This window comes from Pteropus vampyrus, unplaced genomic scaffold (assembly GCF_000151845.1).
Source record: "Pteropus vampyrus isolate Shadow unplaced genomic scaffold, Pvam_2.0 Scaffold92, whole genome shotgun sequence".
NCBI classification, from domain to species: Eukaryota; Metazoa; Chordata; class Mammalia; order Chiroptera; family Pteropodidae; genus Pteropus; species Pteropus vampyrus.
The window spans coordinates 2009378-2015553 of record NW_011888873.1 but is presented as its reverse complement, the minus strand read 5'-3'; the positions used below and the strand labels follow the sequence as shown (position 1 = coordinate 2015553).

General features: G+C 41.0%; 1 non-coding gene across 1 annotated transcript; it reads left to right on the top strand.

Moving 5' to 3' along the window:
• Window positions 1–235: 235 nt before the first annotated feature.
• Window positions 236–309, top strand: TRNAA-UGC. The gene has a single exon. It is a non-coding gene; the product is annotated as a tRNA-Ala (tRNA).
• The last annotated feature ends 5867 nt before the right edge of the window (window positions 310–6176 follow it).

Below are 6176 nucleotides of genomic sequence, written 5' to 3'. Positions count from 1 at the left end.
TGGAGGGATTACGAACTAGTGGTCAGGATGGGATGGGGAGTGGTGCTTTTCCACACAGTAGTTGCCCTGGTTTAATTAACATTTAATTAAGTCATTATTTGATTGTTGATTGCAGTCGCATGCTCCGTGTGAGAAGGGGTAATGTCTTTTTGGATCATCACTACATCCCAGCGCCTTGCACAGTTCCTAGAGCATAGTAAGTGCTGATTAAATTTATGTTGAATGTTTAGGGGGTGGCTCCATAGTGTAGTGGTTAGCACGTCTGCTTTGCACACAGAAGGTCCTGGGTTCACACCCCAGGTGGAGCCATGGACCATGCCCCAGGTGCTCCGGGACCCCCCGGTGCGCCAGGTCCCAGGGTGCACGCCGTGAGCGCGTGGGAGGAACGCCCCACCTTCAGAGATCCAGTTCTTACGGGGAAACGGCAACATCCATAGGTCGGGGTGGAGGGGGGGGCAGTAAAGAGAGAGGGAAAATAAATAAATAAATTTATGTTTAATGTTTAATGAGAGAGCTGGAAGGTCTAGGAGAGACTGAATTATGGTCAGAGAGGCATGTGAACTCTCTTACAGGTTATAGTTTATGTGATCCCACCTATGGTGATCTGGAAGCAGAACTGTGGAGCTAAGAGAAGGTGGTCACTTCCTCATGGCTCTGTGGTAGGGGAGTCATAGGACACAAGAGAAAGAGCAATTTGACAGGAAGAGGTCTCTTCAAGCAAGGGCAAGGAGTGAAGGACTTTACCTACAATAGAACAGGGTAGATGGAAAATGTTGATGGAAAAGTCAGCAGGGCCATAGTGACTTTATCTGAGGAAACACAGAGCAGAAAGAAGAGAGAAAAAAGACTGGAGGTGGTTGGAGATGAAGGGGATGAGAGGCCAAAATTAACTGGTCTCACATTTCTGAATAGAACTTTCTCAAAAAAGTATTTGAGCGCTGAGATTATTGCAGGGCCTGGGTGCAGAAGAGACTCTAATCACTGCTTACATTTGGTTCTGGTACTGGCTGGAGGGAGTGCTTGCTAAAATCAGGAGCAACTTTTGTGAGAGGTCAACCAGGTCAAAATCATCATCATGGAGAAAAATATTCTGTCCATGGGCATATTTCAAATTTATGCAGTAATTAACTGTGAAAATCAGTTATAACACTATTGCTTCATTTCATCTTTCTAAAATTCCTCTAAATACTTTCCTTCTGCATGAGTGTTCAGATCAGATCTGCCTTTGTTATTGACATTTATATAATCAAGTTTGTGGTCCAACTGGTCAATCACTACAAACCCCTTCTGGGTAATAAGGCTGTGACCCAACTGGTTCTAATTATTTTATTCTAATAATTATTCTTTGATTCTAATAAAAGATTAGATTCTTTTGAAAATTTCTACATTGATCCTAGTGATATATTTTTACCAAAGAACCAGCTTTTGGATTTGGCACTACCTTTTTCAATTTTCTAGTTCATTAATTTCTACTTTTCTTAAAATGGACGTTGTCATTTCTTCCTTCTGTTTTTCTTCAGTTTATTTTATTGTCCTTTTTAAAAAATTTTTTTAGTTGAATATTTAATTTCTTTTTTGGACTGATTTAAGTACTTAAGACTATAAATTTTCTCATGAGATCTGCTTTATCTGTATTCTACAGGTTTCATTATTGCTGTTTTCTAGGAATTTAACAATTTTGATTTCTATATTTTATTTATAGAAATATTTAATAAAGAGGTTTTGAAATTCTTTAACAGAAAATTTCAAACATACACAAAAGTAGAGAAAATAGCATAACAAATTCCTATTTACCTATCTCTAAGCTTCAACAATTATTAACATATGACCAATCTTGGTTCATCTTACTCCAAACCCCAGACGGCTGATTATTTCCTCTGTAAATATTTCAAAATGTAAATAAAAATATTTCGAATAATTTAAAAATTATTTTAATATCTCCTAGCAGAAGAGATATTTTGTTTCTGGCTTTATTATTATGTCTAATTTTGTTACATGATGACCACTGAATATTTTCTGTACTGTTTATTCCCTTAGAATATCTGTAATTCACAAATGTTACATGGGTATTTGTAAAGAAGGTATACTCTCTATTTTCAGGACAGAGTTCAGTATCTGTAAGTCAGATTTACCTTCATGTCATGGACTAGAAGTAGTAAATATAGACTTGTCTTTATGCTGTTTTTAATTTCTACTTTATGAATGGAACTTCTATGTTACTCAGTGCAAAAATCCCCCTCACTATTATATCTTCTTGTAATTATACCTATTAGCATTGTAAAGTGCCCTTAATTAATGTGTTGTGGTTTGTTTTTTTTTTCCTGCCTGAATTCCATCTCGTCTAATAATATTAAGATTGAGATCTCTACTTTCTTTTCCTTTGTATCTGCTTGTTATACTATAGCCTGTCCTTTTGTTCTCAGTTTTGGTCATACCATTCTTCCGAACACCTTAGGTCCTATTAAATGTAAGCAATCTTATCAGTCAGGGTTTTTAGTTGCAAACAACAGAATCTACTTTAGTGAGTTTAAACAGGAAATAAGTTTATCAGAGGATATTAGGTAGCTCACAGCATTCTCAGGAGAGGCAGAGAATTAGTCCAGAGGGCTATGCAGCCAAGAACAACATCCATTCACCCCACAGGCCTTCTCTCAGGCATGATCCTGTGACACCAGGGTGCTGCCCCTGTAGCTTACACCCTCAACACTGAGCAGTGGAGCTCTGCCACTGCTATTCTGAAAGCTGCGTGTCTCTCCACCACACACCACACCACACCACACCACACCACACCACACCACACCACACCACGCCATACCACACCACACCACACCACACCACACCACGCCACTTCTTGTAGAGATTCCACACAGCCCTCCTTTCTTGCTTTCTTCCAAATAAAAGTCTGACTGGTAGAACCTACGTCAATTTCTGTGCCTTGACTTCAAGGAAAACTGGAAAATGGAATTCTGGTTTCTATCTTTGTGGTGAGAATTCATAATATGGAGAACTCTCCAAAATATAAAAAGCCATATATTGCCACAAATATGATAAATACCTTTTACAGCAATGTTACTGAGGTTTCAGATGTAGAACTCCGAACTAAAAAGTTCAAAAATCTATAACCAGATATTCCTCTGATATCATGTTATATGTAGTTGTTTCTTGGATACTTGAATGTAGGCAGGATGTTCTATAAAAATGTCCCTACCTTTACCAAAAAATAATATGTGATCACAGTTTTGCCTTTCCTTTCTTGCTTTACTTAGGATCACTTATTCCTCCTCATTTCTATGCCCAAAGCTCTTATTCTAGGCTTGCAACTTCCTACCCAGGATACAAGGATCTCTTCAGGTGGTTCTCTGCCTTTCCTTTTCCTTTTCCCAAGCCGTCCTACATACTGCCAATACCAAGCTCTCTGGCACTGTTATTTGGCAACCTGGTGACTGGGTTCAGGATTTGTATAATCTCATGGTTCTTCCGCATTTGGCAAACACGTGTCAAGTGACTATGCCATGCTAGGCAATGTGCTTGGGGTTGGGGAGTCCAAATATAAGATAAAGCCTAATCATAAGGGCCTATCAATCTAGTGAGTAACACAGACAACCAAATAGGAAAATACACTGTAATTTAAAGTGCTGTAATATTGGCACATATAAAGAGTACCTAAACCTGTCTGGTGGGCAGAGATAATCTAGAGAGGCTCCTGGGAAAGGGCACCTTTGAACAGGGTGGTGAAAGATAAACTGGATTTACCTAGGAGAAGAGGGGCACTGTAAACCTCCATGCCCTTCGCACATCTCCCTCAGCCTGAAACATCTCCACCTCTCGGTCTTCCAGCCAGCACTACTCATCAGCCACGGTGCAACTCGAACCTGTCTCCTCCTTGAGGTCTTTTCTGACAATACACTGCTCCCCAACCACCTCTCCTTCATGTCCCCACCATCCACCATCCACTGGTCTATCACTTAACCTTTAATTTCTTACTGCAAGAGATGTAAGTGGCTGAGTCTCTCAGGTCTGTTTACCATTCTACCCAGACGTTAATACAATACCAGATGTATTTCTCAGAGTTCCTCCAGAGAAACAGAACTGATAGGACATATATGTATGTCTCTTGGCGGGGGAGGGGGAGAGGGACAGATTTTCCCCTTTTTTTTTTTTTTTTCGAGAAATTGCCTCACCCAATAGTGGAGGCTGGCAAGTCTAAAAATCTGCAGGGTGGGACAGTGGAATCAAAACCTAGGGAACAGTTGATGTTACAGTTCTCATTCAAAGACATTCTGGAAACAGAATTTCTTTTTTCTTGGAGGACCTCAGACTTTTTTCTCTCAAGGCCTTCAACTGATTGAATGAGGCCCACAAACGGCATGGAGAGTAATCTGCTTTACTCAAAGTCTACTAAGTTAATGTTAATCAATGTCTTCACAGCAATATCTAGACTGCTATGTGACTGACTATCTGCGTACTGTGGCCTAGCCAAGTTGACACATAAAATTAGCCATCACACCAAGCAAAAAGAGGTGCTTGGCAAATGTTTGTAGAATTAACTAATAAAATCTGCTAATCTTATATTTATTTTCTTCTCCTTCCTCTTCCTTTTTCGCCTTCCCTTGTCTGCTTCTCTTTTAATGCCTTTCCCATATCCTTCTACTTTCTTTCTTTCCCTTATGTGTGTCTTTCCCCTACTGGTTTCTCCCTGGCACACTAGGGGTCCCATCAACTGAAAAGATACACTAGGAGTCAGGTGGAGCAGAAAGCCCATGGCTGTGATCACAGTGACTGCTGGAGAGACTTGGGGAAGGACACTGCAAGGGAAAGGGACCTGTCGAGAGCCAAGACCAGGACAAGGTCCCCTGGCAACAGAGCTCTTTCCACCAACTACGCCAAAACACTCAGGTGGAAACTGGTTGAGAACTGGCAGGAAGACCTACCTCCCTACAACCTGCACTTCCGAGAAACTATGTTACAGTGACTCCCTAGCAGATAGAAGGAACCCCACTTACATTGTAAGTCAAGGAATTCAGGTGGATCCCAACCTCTGGTGTCAAAATCCAGGTGTTCGCTCACCTTTAGGGAGCAACATGAGACCCCAGCGCCTGTGCCATCACTCTTCGGTCAGGTTTCTGACGTGAAGGGCTGAGGTGCTGAGCTCTGCCTCAGAAGACTTAATCTTGACCTGCCAGCTCCTGAGCAAATAGAAGCAAGTCTTTCTTCCCTTTGCCTTCCCTCTTTTAGCAAGCATTTATTAACTATTTTGCCATGCCAATACTGTGCCAGATGCCAAAATCCCAGTCTCAGAGACCTCATGCCAGTGGAAACAAACTTGTATAACGTGGCAGGGCTCACACCTGCCCCCTGGCCTAGACTCAACCTTCTGCACATCTCCCTGTTCACTGATATCTTTGTCCAACTCTTCCAACTTATACATAAGAATCCTGCAGCCAGAGAAGTGAGGCATCCTGGAAAAATACAGTGAGTCCCCAAACAACAATTTCAAGGCTGAATCTAGTTTCTTTTTAAGCCAGTCAGGTGGGTCAGCCCTTGTTTTAGAAGTTGTTGCAGTGTTCCATCCACTAGAGGGCACCAACCAACCCTCCATCCATCCAAATCCACCCGCATCTTGAAGAGCCTCAGCGCTAGGTCCACTCTGCCCCCAGATCCATCATACTAATACCTTTTATCCTTCTCAAAATGAGCCCTGCAAATCTGGAACACTTTAAACTGATCACACAGACTTTACTCCTGAGCCAATAAAAAGGTAAGGGGTGAGGGAGTCAAGCTGTCCCATTATAAAAAAAAAAGACAACAGATTGCCTTATTAGAAAAAATCAGAACCAATGACATAAAAGGCTTTTAAAACCTATGGTCCCTATCCTATCCACTTGCCAAAATCTAATGCAGCAGATAACCACAACATAATCTCACACTGTTAACAAGCCACTGTATAGCAATGATATAAAATAAATGCCAGACCAGGGACCAATACATCAGAGTCATCTGCATTTTTCTTTTTCCTTTTTCTTTAAGATACAAATTTAAGGACCACACTCACAGAGATTCTTTTTAATAAGTTTGGATTAGGACCCAGGAATGTGTGTTGTCAAAAGTCTCCTGATGTGTAAAAAGAGTGTGGAAGCATTGCTATATAATTGGAGTATCAGAAATGTGGAGAGCAA